The following is a 15775-nucleotide window of genomic DNA, read 5'->3' on the forward strand; positions in this document are numbered from 1 at the left end:
TCACAAGTCAACTACCATTGCACTATTCACTCTTAGTATCAAGAAGTTATCCCGTCGTTCTGATATTCATTATTCACCTGCATTTAGGAAGCCAAACATATTCAACAGGGCCATCTAGCATCAAATATAAGTAATTCAACATCATGACCTATGGTTATAGCAACTAAACCCAACTGTGTCAAGTCTCAGTATAGCAATCCAAATCAGTACACCATAGTAAAATCACAACAATCAACAGAAACCAAGACACAATGCAATGCATATGCAGCTTTGTACAACATGTCCTGGACGGAGTGACTACACGTCTCGGCGATCATGACCCATGGCGGACCCGCGAAGTCCATGTAGCACTCGCTCTGAAATATGACCTCGGATCACGGGCACTCTTTCACGATCTCAGCAAAGACCTCAGGCATCGGATACTCCATCGTTCCCAGCAAGAAACCTTGGGCAACGATCACTCATCTCTCTTTTAGGCTCTCCGGCAGAAACCTCGGAGGCTACACTCTGTCACATATCATCATCAGTACCAGAACCATGCATATGTTAGTGTATCATGGAAATGTATATGAATATGATGATTGTGATATCAGCAACCAAATCTATTCGAAACATTACCACACATGGCACCCAAGTAATATCAACAGTAAGGCTACGCGATAAGCCATATTGGAAGAACCATCCGCATCCCAGTATCAATGAAGTAAACTGTTACGATATCATAACCATGATGTATCACCATTCACAATTACCACGGTCTCAATGTGTCAACAATACCAACAAGTAAGGCACTACAATATCATAATCAAGATATACCACTAGTCACCAATACCCAATAAGGACTATATCACAACAACAATATTACATCATTCCATTACTTCCTTACGACATCAACATATGGTAAACACGCTTTCTAACTTAAAAGGTCAACCATTAAGCGTCTAGTCTAGAATCATTCCATGTTCCATCATCGTCAATATCAAAAATTTGATTCAATATTATTAAACATATGACATGATTATGCATGTCATACGTGAAATCCTCATTAACAGAACGTAATAAGACAAATGCCATACAACTAGTCTCCTAGGTCACATAGAATCCCCTAAGACGCGAAGGAGCGGCAACACACGAACCTAGAGAGTCTACAAGCCACAAGCCCGAACACATAAATCACATAATAGTACCAACCGAGATTCCAACCCAATCTCCGAAATCCTATACATGCATCTCCGTTTCATCTATTACACGTATATGTAAATCTAACCAGAGTCTACCAATGAAAGGAAGTCGTAACCTACCTCAGGGCCGAACAAGTGCGCGAACTGTTACGCCTTGGAAAATTCCCCGTTAGCGTACAGTGAATAGGCTAGCAAAGAGTACGAAGTATACGGTGATTTGATAAGTAAGAAATGGAATTTGATGTTCCTAATCGAGATTCAAGACATTAGACGTAAAGAAAGAAGTTTGAGGAAGGAAGTAAAGGATATGTTATGTATCGGGTAGGAATTATGGACGGCAAGTTAATGAGGGAATAATGATGTCTTAGAGAAAAGTAACAACATCCCTTAGATTGGTATTGAAGTGTTAAACAAGTGTTAAGAAGGTTCCATAAGGATCGGAGATCAAACGAGTCGACGAGAATGAAAACGGAACCACTGGGCATAATACGGCCCAACATACGGACCGTATAAATTATACTAGCGGTATGTTAGGCCGTATAATTGGCCAAGAGGAACATCACATTCTGGACCAAACATACAGTCCAACATACGGTCAGTGAAAAATATACGGACCGTATGTTGGTCCGTATAAGTTGGTCGGGACAACTTTGTGATTTAATATAAGGGACCCTTCTCATTTCATTTTATTTCATTCCCACTCTCCACAAGTCAAGAAACCTCTAGAATATTCTTCATCATTCATCCACAAGAAAATCAAAGGAAAATCCATGATCAACCACTTCAATCCATGAGAACAAGTGTATGAAACCTAAGTGAAAGTCATCCAAACCGAGAAATCCCAAGAGAGGTGAAATAGGGTTTTGGTGCTAGAAGAATATTTTCATTCAAGGCTTGTTCAACCATCATCCAAGGTAAGTTTCATAACCATATCATGTTGTTTAAGTGTCACGACCCAGCTAGGGGCCGCGACGGGTACCCGAGGCTAGCCACCGAGGACCACTCGAGCTACTACTCATCTTACTCACTTAATGCTCTTTTACCAACTTTATACACTAATTGTAGGAAAATCATATTTTATATGGAAACATAAATGTTTTATATACATTTGCCTCTCGGCCATCAAAATAATACATACACATAATAGCATCTTGTGAAACCATCTAACCCACACTGCGTATCTACGAGCCTCTACTAACATACTAAACATATAGACGGAACAAGACTTCGCCGTGCCCAAAATATGCATATATACCAAAAGGAGAATCACAAGCACCTCCGAACAATAGAGTGCTCTCAATCAGCTGACAGCTACTAAGAATCTGGATCAAGCTCACCTCCCTGTCTACTTGTGGGCATGAACACAGCGTCCAAAGAAAACTGACGTCAGTACGAATATTGTACTGAGTATGAGAGGCATAAACAATGAAGAAAGACAACAATAATATAATGAGGAAATCAATATGAAACATCTGGATCTGAGTGACAATCATAAGAGGAGTAATGCATGCTATCTTACTCATACTCATCATCATATCATATATGCATAATATGTAAACTGCCCGTCCATATCGGAACGGTGTGATAAAAAATAACAATAGCCCGCGTCCAGGCCTCCCGCGTCCGGGGTACCATCTCATGCCGCCCACTAGTGGTGTCTGCCCATGCCAAATTGTCATGGTGTATCCGTATAGCTGCCCGCCTTAGCGGTGACTGCCTGGCCAACTAGGCGCGGTGTGATATTATCATAGCATGCTCATATTATTATAGTACATGCATAAAGCTCAAGATCAACTATACTCTATCGGGGTGACGTAAGGTCGTGATCCCCCGATTTCATTATGGAGCAATGATTGACATTCTGCCTTACCTTGAAGGAATTAATACATAAGGTGAGTGAAAGCAATAAATAACATCATTATCAATATGGCATCATCATATCATATCTCTTATCTTACATAGACGTTTATGGATATAGGCTTTTAGCTTTCCGGAATATAGGAACTCCTGGAGAGGAAAGGAACTTAGGCTATAGGATTCATGCCATTAGAAAGAAAGGACTAGCCTCACATACCTTTGTCGTTTAGCTGAGCTATCGTTCGCTTGCTCTCCTTAATGTCACGTCGCTACCTTCACGAAAGAATCCGTATTAACGTTAGTTAGTCGACTTAGGAATACGTCACTATTTCTAGAGAAAGTTGGGCAGCACTTCCTTTACTTATACTACTTTTCCCATAGTCCATATCAACTCCCAACGTTCTCAACAACATCCACAATATTACAAGCAACAACCATCATTTATATATTCACCACATTCCACCATTTTTCTCTAATTTCCCCACATTTGTCCTTATAACTCATTATTGTGTTTTCACGCATTTAATACTTGTTTCATGATACAAACATCATTTATAACGTATTCATAATCACAACACGTCACATTCATGATTCCATTCCACTATCATTCAATGGTTACACTATTTACCCATTCAAGACCCATTTCCCATGTCTTTCTACAATTCAAGCTTCTTAGTTTCCTAATACCTTAAATAACATGATAAAGTCATAAAAAATACCTTAGATGATGGTGGAACAAGTCTTGAGTAGCAATACTTTTTTATACTAAAAACCCTACTTCACTTCCTTTGCAATTTCTTGGTATAGATGAACTTTGGTGAGTTTCACACTCTTGATTTCATGGATTTGGGTGTTATTAATCTTGATCTTCACTTGCATTCTTGTATTAGAAGAGTTTTGGAATGTTCTAGAGAGAGATTGGGTCATGGAGAGAGAAGGGGAAATAAATAAAATGGACTTGGATCATTATTTTATAAAGTTGAAATCTGTCCCGACATCATTATACGGTCCATTATACGGTCCGTATAAATTTATACGGTCCGTATAATCGACCGTAAAACTGCTCTAGTGATTACCCTTTTCTGTGTCAATTTGACGGTGCATTATACGGGCCGTATAATTTTATACGGTCCGTATAATAGACCGTAAAACCCACCTTTTAGCAACCTCACTCTGTGACTCTTCTACGGTTCATTATACGATCGTAAAAGCATTATACGGTCCGTATAATCGACCGTATAATCCACCAGTTCACTGAATCTCATTTCCATCACTTCGCATCATCTCCGACCCTTATGGAACCTTCTTAACAATTGTTTAACACCTCAATACCAGTCTAAAGGACGTTGTCCCTCGTCAAAACACCATATACGTCATACCCTTCATTGGCCTAATCACTGTACGGGGGGGGGGGGGAATTTCGACATTAAGGTATTGGAAGGTTAACAAACTTGAATTGTAGAAAGACATAGAAAATTGGTCATAAATGAGTGAATAGTGTCATTGTTGAATAGTGGTTGGGATGAATCATGGATGTTGGTTTGTTGTGATTGTGAATATGTTATAAATGACATTTAGACCATGAAATAAGTGTTATATATGAGAAAACGCGATAATGAGCCATAACCACAATTGTGGAGAAATTGAAGAGAAATGGTGAATTGTGATAAATGTATACAAATGATGATTGTTGTTTGCCATATTGTGAATGTTGTTGTGAGCGTTTGGGAGTTGATATAGAATGTGGGGAAAGTAGTATAAACAAAGGAAATGCCGCTCAATTTTCCCCAGAAATAGTAGCGCGTTCTTATAGTCGACTAACTAACGTTAATGCGAATTCTCTGTTGAAGGTAGAAACGTGACATTGAAGGAAAACAAGCGAACGATAGTCCTTTCTTTCTAATGGCATGAATCCTATATCGTGACTCTTCTTTCCTTTTCATGAATTCTTATATTCCGGAAAGCTAAAAGTCTATATCCATGAACGGCTAGATAAGACAAGAGATATGTTATGAGTCCTATAATGATGATGAAGAGTTAAAGTATAGAAATCCTAAATGTACGATATGATGATCCTATAATGTTAATGATGTTATTTATTTCTCAAACTCACCTTATATGCTAATTCTTTCAAGGTGAGGCAGAATGTCAATGAATGCTCCATAATGAAATCGGGGGATCACGACCTTACGTCACCCCGATAAAGTATAGTCGTCCTTGAGCCTTATGCATGTACTATGATAAGTATATTATGATGACCATATATGATGAGCATATTATGATGAGCATGTTATGATGAGCATATTGTGATATAACACCGCGCCTATATAGCCGGGCAGTCACCGCTAAGGTGGGCAGCGTATACACCATGGCCAGATGGCATGGGCAGACACCACTAGTGGGCGGCATGAGATGATACCCCGGACGTGGGAGGCCTGGACGCAGGCTAATGTTATGATTATCACACCGATCTGATATGGACGGGTAGCTTATATATCATCACACCGTACCTATATGGACGGACAGCTTATGTATTTAGGCATACATGACATGATGATGATTATGAGTAAGCCAGCATGCATTATTTCCTTTATACTTGACAGTCAGATACAGATGTTCCATATTGATATCTCCTTTATAACATTGTCTTATTTCATTGTTTATGCCTCTCATACTCAGTACAATGTTCGTACTGACGTCCGTTTTCTTTGGACGTTGTGTTCATGCCCACAGGTAGACAGGGAGGTGAGCTTGATCCTGATTCATAGGAGCCAGTAGCTGATTGAGAGCACTCCATTGTTCGGAGGTGCTTATGATGATTCTTTTGTGTATAGTCATGTATATGTATATGTATTTTGGGGATGACGGGGTCTTGTCCCGTCCTTATGTCTAGTACTCCAGTAGAGGCTAGTAGATACGCAGTGTGGGTTATATGGTCTCACGAGATTACTTATGTGTATTATCATTTTGATAGCCGAGAGGCTTATGTATATAAAAGTATTTATGTCTTCAAATGAAAGATGTTTTCCTTATAATTTGAGTATGAATGTGATAAAAGAATGTTAATGAGCATGATAAGTAGTAGAACGAGTGGTGCACGGTGGTTAGCCCCGGGTACCCGTCGCGGCCCCCAGTCGGGTCGTGACACGAACATCCATTTGGATTCCATCTTCCATCTTTGTAGCGAACTTGTAGATTCGAAAGGTCTAAGAACGATGGATTCATTCGAGTGAGTAACAATTGAGGAATATCGGGGTCATAGGGGTAAAATCATCATTTCTAGATTCTTGATTATTGCTATTTCTTCCTCTTTTATGGAAAACAAGGTTTACCTAAGTCAAACTTACCTTACTAATTGACACAACACATTATTAGCAACTAACAAGTTAACCTATTTCGGTAATTGAATGATTTAGGCTTAAACTTGCTACTTAGTCTAGGTTTGCAACAAAAGAGCTATCTTGAAGTTACTAATTGTTCTAAAGGAGTCATTATTACATTTACCCAAAGGTCTCATACGATAAGAGAAAGAACCCTCATTTAATGCTCTACTATAATCATAAATGGTGCAAGAAGAAAAGGGGGAATTAAAGGAAGAAGAAATGAGGGATTTAAGAAGGTTACCTTCCCAACATATAGGTCTCAAGAAGCTGGAAATGTCTCCAGTTGGCAGCTGTAACTTGAGGAAATGAATATTAGGTCAAGTCAATAATGGGGTTTTAAATAGGTCATTCACTGGTCGTCTAGCGCTTCAGCGGTCAGGCTACCGCTTCGGCGGCCTCGGGACTGCGAAAGCGGTCTGATGAGATCTTTCCCACCTTCGCTTCAGTGAGGCATGGGTCGCTAAGGCGTGACCACTATGGCGGTCAGCCTAGCACTGGGGCAGTATGACTGGGTCCAAGGGCCAAAATTTGATATTTAATTCCTATTCACACAACGGGTCCAGTTAGGCTAGATGTTCACTAAGGACACGTAACGAACCGAACAAGTTCGGGATGACCAAGTTACGAATCTTTTGGGATTTACGGTAATGACTAAATGGGTTGTTACCACATATTTCTTCCCCAACATCATTATAGTAATATAAAGATATTCAATATTTTCATCATTTGTAGTCTCAATATGATAGCCATTTTGGCCAATATCTCTGAAACTTGGTAAGTTTCTTTGAGACTTACTACAATTAATGCTTCATAACCAAATTTGTTCGTCTGGTTAGTAATAAATTAGCTCTTCCGGAGCCTTCAATTAATCTTGCACTACTCAATATTGTATTAACATTGGCTTTTTAATCATCAAATAAGAGAAATATTTCTCATCTCTTAGAATGATGTGCGTTGTATCACTATTTATAAGACATATATCATTGTAATTAATCTTGGATCCAACTAATGACTGGAAATTTTCATATTTTTCATAAAAATAAAAGGTATATTATAAAAAAAATGAAAAACTAACAACAAAAGAATCATTAAGAAATATGCACTAGGAATGTAGAAACTAGAAGACATGATGCTTTATGAAATACATTTACGAAGAACAAACTAGTGACAAACATAAAAGAAAACAACAACTTTTCTCATAGTGTTATTCCCCAGTGAGATGATCAGTCAATATCATCATAGAAGTCTACTTCTTCTAAATGAGTATTGTTTGAGAGGCCTTTAAGTCCATCTTTAGAAGCAAGATTTGTCTAATATCATCATAATTGTTTAAGGGAGTTGCTTTATCATCATCATTTCGAAAGTTCAAGTGCGCATCCACACTATTTTCTTTTCTTTTGAGGGAGGCTTGATAAAGCTTGACAAAATGATCGTCATCCGACAAACACGTGCCCAATGACTTTTCATACCACATCGGTAGCAAATATTAACTTTAATTCTTATTATTTTTCTATTTATCTTCACCATGCAGACGATAATTATGACACCTCCTGCCACGTCCACGTCCATGACCATGGACACAACCACAGTAATTATTTTGCCTTCTCAGGCTTATCATATATTGTTGTTGCATTCACTTCAGGGAATAGAGCAGGCCTTGTGGGACGGACTTCATGATTTTTCATTAATAGAGTATTATTCTACTCAGCCACAAGCAGGCATGTAATTAACTCAATATTTTTAAAGCCTTTTTTCACAGCATTGTTTTTGTAGCAGCACATTTGAAGCATGAAAAGTTGTAGTTTCTCTAGTAAGTCCTCATCAGTGAGTTGGTTGTTATAGACTTGGAGAGCGAAATTTTCTTTGACGTTATATAAGATTAGACGTGTTCATCTTGAGTATACGAGGGTTTAAGTTCATGCTTAGTAAGTGTTGGAAGGATTAGAGGTTGTACGAATCGACGAGAATGCATTTTGGTAAAAAATGGGGTGTTACGGTCAGATTTACGAACCATATATCTTGTTGATCCCCACCGTATTTTGATAACAATGGGGGTGAGCCACTGTTGGCGTTTTATGATACAATTTTATGGACCGTACAATTTTTACGGTCCGTAACATTGAACCGTCAATTTAAGTCAGTGCCAGCTTTCTTTTTTATATATTTCATACCCCTTCATTTTATCTCATTTTTTCTTCATTCCCCAGACCTCTAACATTTCTACAAACCTATCCAACATATGTGATCAACCCCCAAGTGAAGTTAAAGAATTAAAGTGAGAATCAAGTGCTAAAGGTTTCCAAAGAGTTGATGAAGCTTGTTTCTCCTTCTTGTAGTAGCTTTGAAGGATACTTCAAGGTGAAGTAATCTTGTAGTTTTTGTGTTCTTGAGTGCTTGAGGTAATACTTCATATTATTTTCATGTTTACAAATTTATGTGATGGTTATACTAGGTTTTGGAGGGAAAAAAGTTAGAGGGACGGTTCAAATACGAACCTGAGTTTATGTTGGGTTGTAATCTAATTTGAGCCATGATTTTTAATGTGTTTTTGAGTTAAATTCTTGTTTCATGGAAAATAGTTGATGTTAAGATTGTGTTGAGGTTGTTATACTTGGTGTATTTGGAAGAAGGAGGTGTGTAAGTGTAGTATGCGAAGCGTATATCGGGTTGTTCTATTGTGTATCTCTAAGTGTTGTTGATATTAGTTTAAAAGAGGATCATATGAGGTTGTTGTGTTGATTGTTGACTTTTGGAAGTGTTGTGATGATTAAGAAGTAGGGGAAATGCTGCCCGTTTCGTTTTAGAATGGATTTATCCTTTGATATACATGATATACTAGCACCATCTAAGCTTGCAAATGTCTTCCTTTGTTATAGTATTGGAGTACTAGTTCGACGGATTCATTGTGGGATTGTGTTGACGACTTGAGGTATGCTAAGTCTAACTTTCCTTCTTTTGGCATGATCCATATGAACGAAATGTAAACGTAACGCTACTCCGTAATGATTCTACTCTTAATAGCTAGAGATGTTCTATGTTGATTCATATCCTTGTGATATTGTTCTTAGCAAGTCCTTTTCCAGATTTAGTGTGCTTCATAGAGTCATTTTTTTATGAAGATGCTATCTCATGTTCGGAGGTGTAACGACCTTACGTTACTCCAACACATCCAGGGTGTACTCTTATCATACTCATGCATTATAGCATATATATATATATATGATATAACCCCATAGGCGTTATATACGGGTATACTTATATGATACCTGTCACGACCCAACCGGAGGGTCATGACAGGCACCCGGAGCTAACCCATCGGGCACCTCTCATCATACTTCCACAATCCCATTTAGGTGAGCCACATGGCCTACTCATAATCTCTATGCATTAATAACACAATTTCCATCGGGTTAAGGCACTTTTATATCAACATCAACACTATGCCCATATATATATACACACACAAGTCGACAAGGATAATAAAATGATATACAAAGATATGAGCCGACAAGGCTAAAAGACATCTAGCTATACACAACTGTCTACGAGCCTCTAGAAAGAGTATGTAACATCATAAAGATGGGAAAAGGGCCCCACCATGCCCATATAGATACACAAAAGAATAGTACCAACGGCTGCAGCTCCGAATCAAATGGAGCTCCTCTAGATGATCTCTGAATAAAGCAGCCTAAGGATCAAGTTTGTCTCCCTGTCCACCTGCAGGCATGACGCAGCGTCCACAAACAAAAGGACGTCAGTACGAACAATGTAATGAGTATGTAAGGTATAAGTGATAACATGATAAAAGCATGAAGGATAACATGAAATAGGAGAGCCATGCGATAGAAGAGCCATTTGTACCTCTTGAGATGTTTATCATATTTACTTACCCCTTTCTTTAAGGAAGACCTTCCATACATATACATATACATATACATATACATATACATACATATATAGATAGCATCATCATGATAACATACCCGGCCTTAATAGTACTCGGTGTTATTCATACCCAACTGATCAGTGGTGTGCACAATAGATACTCGGTCATATAAGACTCGGTGTTAAGCATACCCGGCCACAAAGGGACTCAGTGTTACAACATAGCTTTACATATCTATATATATATATATATACAACATTATCATCATCATTTTTACTATATCTTTCCTTAGAAGATCAATTATCATAGGATGGAATCAATAATCTCATGGGAGTATCAAGAACTATGAGCTTTAGTGATTCTCGGAATGAAGTCGTCATAGAAGACATTTATGGATTCCACGTGAAGGTATACAACAATGGAATCATGCATTAAGAAAGAAGGGTTAGCCTTACATACCTTTATGTCTTCTTAACTACTTAACATTCACCTCTAAAGCCGGAGAAATCTACATTTAAGAGGGTTCATACCAAGGTTAGGCTTCAAAGACACCCTTAACTTCAAATTAGTATAATTCGTAAGCTAGCGAAAATTGGGCAGCATTTTTCCTATTTCATTTACTTCTATCGATTTCCAAAACAGCTCCTAATCATTAATGAAATTCTTAACAATACCATAATTAAGAGGCTTCATTCAAGTTAAGTATTATTCAATCCCCAAAACTCCTTTTCATGATCATTCATAACAATAGCTACAACACAACACCAAGTATACTTACATACAACACTTCCCCAACATCATTTGTATCACCCACATCAAGATTATACTCATAACATGCTAAGAATCATGATTCAAGCTAACTTATAGCTCATAATATCCTCAAGTTCATACTTGGACTCTCTTTTCGCTTTTCTTCCTTCAACCACATGGTATAACAATCAAACAACTTTAACCAGATGCAAGATATGTAAAAACTTACCTCAATCACACAAGAATAAGTCTTGGATCAACTCACTCCACTCAAGTGAAGTCTCCAACATCAATACCAAAGGAAAACTTAAGTTACACAAACCCTAGCAAGCTTATTTGCACTTGAATCTCTTGAATCCCTTGGATTTGGCCTGGATTAGTTTATGGATTTAAAGAGAGGGTTTTGGAGAGCTCAAGGATCTGATTTGGGGAAATAATGATCCCAAATGATATAAAACTAAATATATAAAGCGTCACTTAAAAACCCGTCGAGCATTTTGACGCCCACTTTGACGAACCGTCAAAATTCCTACGGTCCGTAAAACTGGACAGCCAGACATGGCTCACAGTGAATGTTTCACGGTGGAGCTCCACCATTTGACATGCCGTCAAATGTCCTACGGTCCGTCAAATTATCCTTTTTCGATAAGTTGCTCGTTTCTATTCGTTTGACTTCCAATCCTTAGGGAACCTTCTTGGCACTTGTGTAACACTTCATTAACCATATAAGGGGCCCTATAGCTCCTCCTCAATTCATTACTAACCAAAGTATAACTTAATTGTTGCGAATTCATCCCAAACATGACTTACATTCTACTTCCTTCGACAAACTTAATCCCACCGATTCATATGACTTCAAAATCTTAATGTACTCACTTAAAGCTATCAAATACTCTTCTTAATCTCATAAGGACCTCATGTCCACTTTAGGCTTACATTAGTCCACTTATAATGCGATAACTCAAAATTTTCTAGATGTAACAATATCTATATGGGTTATGGGGAAGGCTACGGCATTATATACGCACTACCACCTGATTAGCTGGTCATATGATGATGATTATGCCCACAGAGGCCGATATGATACGATGAGATGCCCACAGAGGCTTGATAGGCGTTATATATGCATATATATATGTATGAGCAGGCGTTATATACGCATATATACAGTACCTATGCATTTCACAAGTTTCATTCCTTTTTATCCTATGCACTTTTATGCCTCATTTATGTTACTTTCATGCCTTACATACTCAGTACTTTGTTCGTACTGACGCCCCTCTCGCTTGTGGGACACTGCGTTTGATGCCCGTAGGTTCAGGTAGACAAAGTGACGATCTGCCTCAGTAGGTTGCCGTTCAGCTGATATTGGTGCACTCCACTTGTCTCAGAGTTGTTGTCGTGTTTTGGTACGCTATATTTTTGTTGTACATATGGGTATGGCGGGGCCCAGTCCCGACCTTATTATGTCATGTACTCTGGTAGAGGCTTGTAGACAGTCGTGGTACAGTTAGACGGTGTATGGCCCTCTCAGCCTATATTTTGTTGTATAGGTGTCTATGATGGCCTTGTCAGCCCGTTCATTTATGTCCAGCATGGTTATATACGTATGTCCTTTCAGGCTCATCCCTTTTCAGTATAGTTCTCTTAAGATCTAGCGGGTTGCCATCCGATGACCCTCGTGGTCCATCCTTGTGTATGATTACGATACGAAAGCATATTTTAGCGGTGCTGGGTAGGTAGGGATCGGGTGCCTATCATGGCCCTCCGGTTTGGGTCGTGACAAACTTGGTATCAGGGCTGTTTTGTCATAGGGTTGTCTACAAGTCGTATCTTGTAGAGTCTTGTTTATGGGTCTGTTGTGCACCAAACTTATAAACAGGAGGTTATAGGGCATTTAGGATAATTGTCCTTCTTTCTTATCTTAGATCGTGCCTTAGAGCCATATCATCAGGATTCCTTTTCTAATAACGTGTTCTGATTTCAGTGATGCCTGTGACAAGGAGCGCTTCAGCTAGCCAGAGAGGTAAGGCTGTGACAGATGAGGGTACCAGGAGGGTGCCACCGGTAAATGTGGGTCAGGGTGAGTCCCAAAGTGAAGCCCCATCTCGGTCTTCTCAGAACCCTTCTGTCCCAGAGGGGCTACAGCTACAGCACCCCTAGCTCCTCCACATGATACACCCGGCCAGGAGATGCGAGATGCTATTTGCTAACAATTGATCCATAAGTCAGCCAATTGAATTCCAGTTAAGAGGCATGAGATAAACCCCAAACTTCCTCCATTAATGCTAGCCACCCAATCCCAGTATAATAATCATATAAACAAGATATGTAATATCATGTAAATACATCAATATTTGCTAACATTTGATCCATAAGTCATTACCATATTCAAAGGGGTTTATGAATATTTTATTAAACTTGAAATCGTAACAGGTTTTCACATAAGCTATTTAATGATTTTACGTCTAATTTTTTTTTTACATAACAACTATAAGAACTTAAATCATCATAAGATGCGTAAGATAGATTTTTAGATATTTTATGATATACCTAAAAGATAAAAATAAACCTCAAAATGATAATGAAAATATATCTAAAGGAGCCTCGTGCTGATAACGCGTTATAAAATAAAAATAGTATAATAAAATAAAATGACTAGAGGAGAGGAAATGAGAAGCAACACTTTCTTTCAATTTTGGTGTGTCTGTACAAGAAGGTTTATATTTATAGAAAACATTGCCACCTCTCCAACCAATCGAAATAGTTGGTTTGGTACAATTGTATTGACATGATGACCATCAACTTGAGATCCATCAACAATTGGCCCTAGCAACTTGTTTCATAACAATTTAAAGTTTTCCCGCTTATGTTTTCATTTATTTATTTATTTTGTTTGCGAAATCTATGAATTTTGCTCTTCCTCTTTGAACTGGGATGTACTCTCCATTTCTCCTCTCTTTTTCGTTACTATATGAATTTTAAGATGTCTCTTTAAACTCACAGTTATTGCGTGTGTGCAGGTGCAGCAAGTGAGGGTCCTGTAGCTAATTAGTAACTCCAACCCTTATCCAATTCCTATCCAGTTGAGGTGATCCACCAGTAGATCATGACGGCAACTTCTCCTTTTAATTGGCTTAGTATTTTTCTTTCTTAGTTGTATCCCGTATTTTGTATTTCAGATTCCATAGTTCCCTGACTTGGTCACTTATGGATTGTATGTGTTAATGCTTCTGAACCTACCTTTATATATTGAGAGTGTTGATAGAAATTCTTCTCTTGTTAACAACTTTTATTCGCACGTTATATTATAGAGGGTTCGCCTTTGAGTAGTAGCTCGTCAGGTGCCCTATCACCGGCCTACTGCTAGATTTGGGTCGGGACACCTAATTATTCAATTACGGTGAATTTTTGGATTTTCGACTTCAATTCGTTCAACAATTAAGTTATCAAGTCTATTGGAATCATTAGAATCTCAAAACAATTCCATTTATATCAACTCATCACTATTGATCTTCTTCTCCTTTTAAGAATCCTAGTTCAACAAAACCTATTTCAAGAACTAGTTTAAAACTCAAATCAAATAGAGACTTCTATTTCATAAAAATATTTAAAGTTAGGATAAATAGATTACCTCTTTTGCTCAAAATGCTATCTTGAGCTCACTTGAGAGTTCTTGAACATCGGAATAATGCCGATGAATTTGGATTCATAATAATATTACTACAAGCATCTTGGATGAGCTCCTCTCTCTTTCTTTTTGATTCACAATAATATTACTAACAAGCATCTTGGTTCGCTAGTAAGACTCACCTCTATGTTTTAGTTGTCAATTTGTTAAAGTAACAAAATATTTAGTTATTGATAAGCACAAGGTTTTGTTAATTTGATTGTTAGTGACACGCAATAATCATCTTTAAAAGAAGAGATGGAAGTGTACAATGGATTAGACATATAAGTAGGACATAGATCTTTGGATATTTATGTGATTGTTTCATCAGTTGATGTGATTGATTAGGAAATTAATATGTATTTTCCCAGCAAATTCATGTACTTTCCCCAGCAAATTACATCCTTTTGTTTATGTCCCACTACCATGAGTATGTCAAATCAAACTACTCCATACAAAAAAAAAAAAAAAAAAGTCTCCAATCACTTTCGAGAAAAGTTGGGTGCAGTAGCGGACAAGGGCAGAGGTAGAAGCTCAAAACGGGTTTACACATGTTGAATTTAAAATTCAGTTATTAACACTTAAAATCATTGGTTTATAATCCAAGACCTATAAAGTTAAAAGTTTGACTTCGTCTCTAGAGGTAGAGTCAGAATTTTCACTAAAGAGATTCAAAATATAAAAAAAATCAACACAAGAAGAAATTTATCATTTACTAAATATACATAACAAATAATTTCAACCTTATATATACTATATAGTGTAATTTTATTATTTTTGTTGAATGCTAACCTAAGATTTAACTTGGTTGATCTGTCGAAAGCAATCATTCGATGATCAACTAAATCAACTATATGAATTAGAAAAAGTTAAAGAATTAAGACTATAATACTTATGTTTTTGTGATAGAATTACGGCACAAGATAATACATTTGATAACATGTATAATGTCACGACTCGAACTGAAGGCCGCAACGGGCACCCGACCTACCTACCAGGCACTACCGTGACATATATCCATAACCATACTAACATACATAAGTGGGCC

The 15775-nt window shown here is 37.7% G+C and overlaps 1 long non-coding RNA gene across 1 annotated transcript; it reads right to left on the bottom strand.

Moving 5' to 3' along the window:
• Nucleotides 1-9820: 9820 nt before the first annotated feature.
• Nucleotides 9821-15267, bottom strand: LOC132614274 (uncharacterized). The gene is made up of 2 exons (XR_009572230.1): nucleotides 14692-15267; nucleotides 9821-10138 (listed from the first exon to the last, which is right to left on the bottom strand). It is a non-coding gene; the product is annotated as an uncharacterized LOC132614274 (long non-coding RNA).
• Nucleotides 15268-15775: the final 508 nt, after the last annotated feature.

This window comes from Lycium barbarum, chromosome 10 (genome assembly GCF_019175385.1).
Source record: "Lycium barbarum isolate Lr01 chromosome 10, ASM1917538v2, whole genome shotgun sequence".
Lineage (NCBI taxonomy): Eukaryota > Viridiplantae > Streptophyta > Magnoliopsida > Solanales > Solanaceae > Lycium > Lycium barbarum.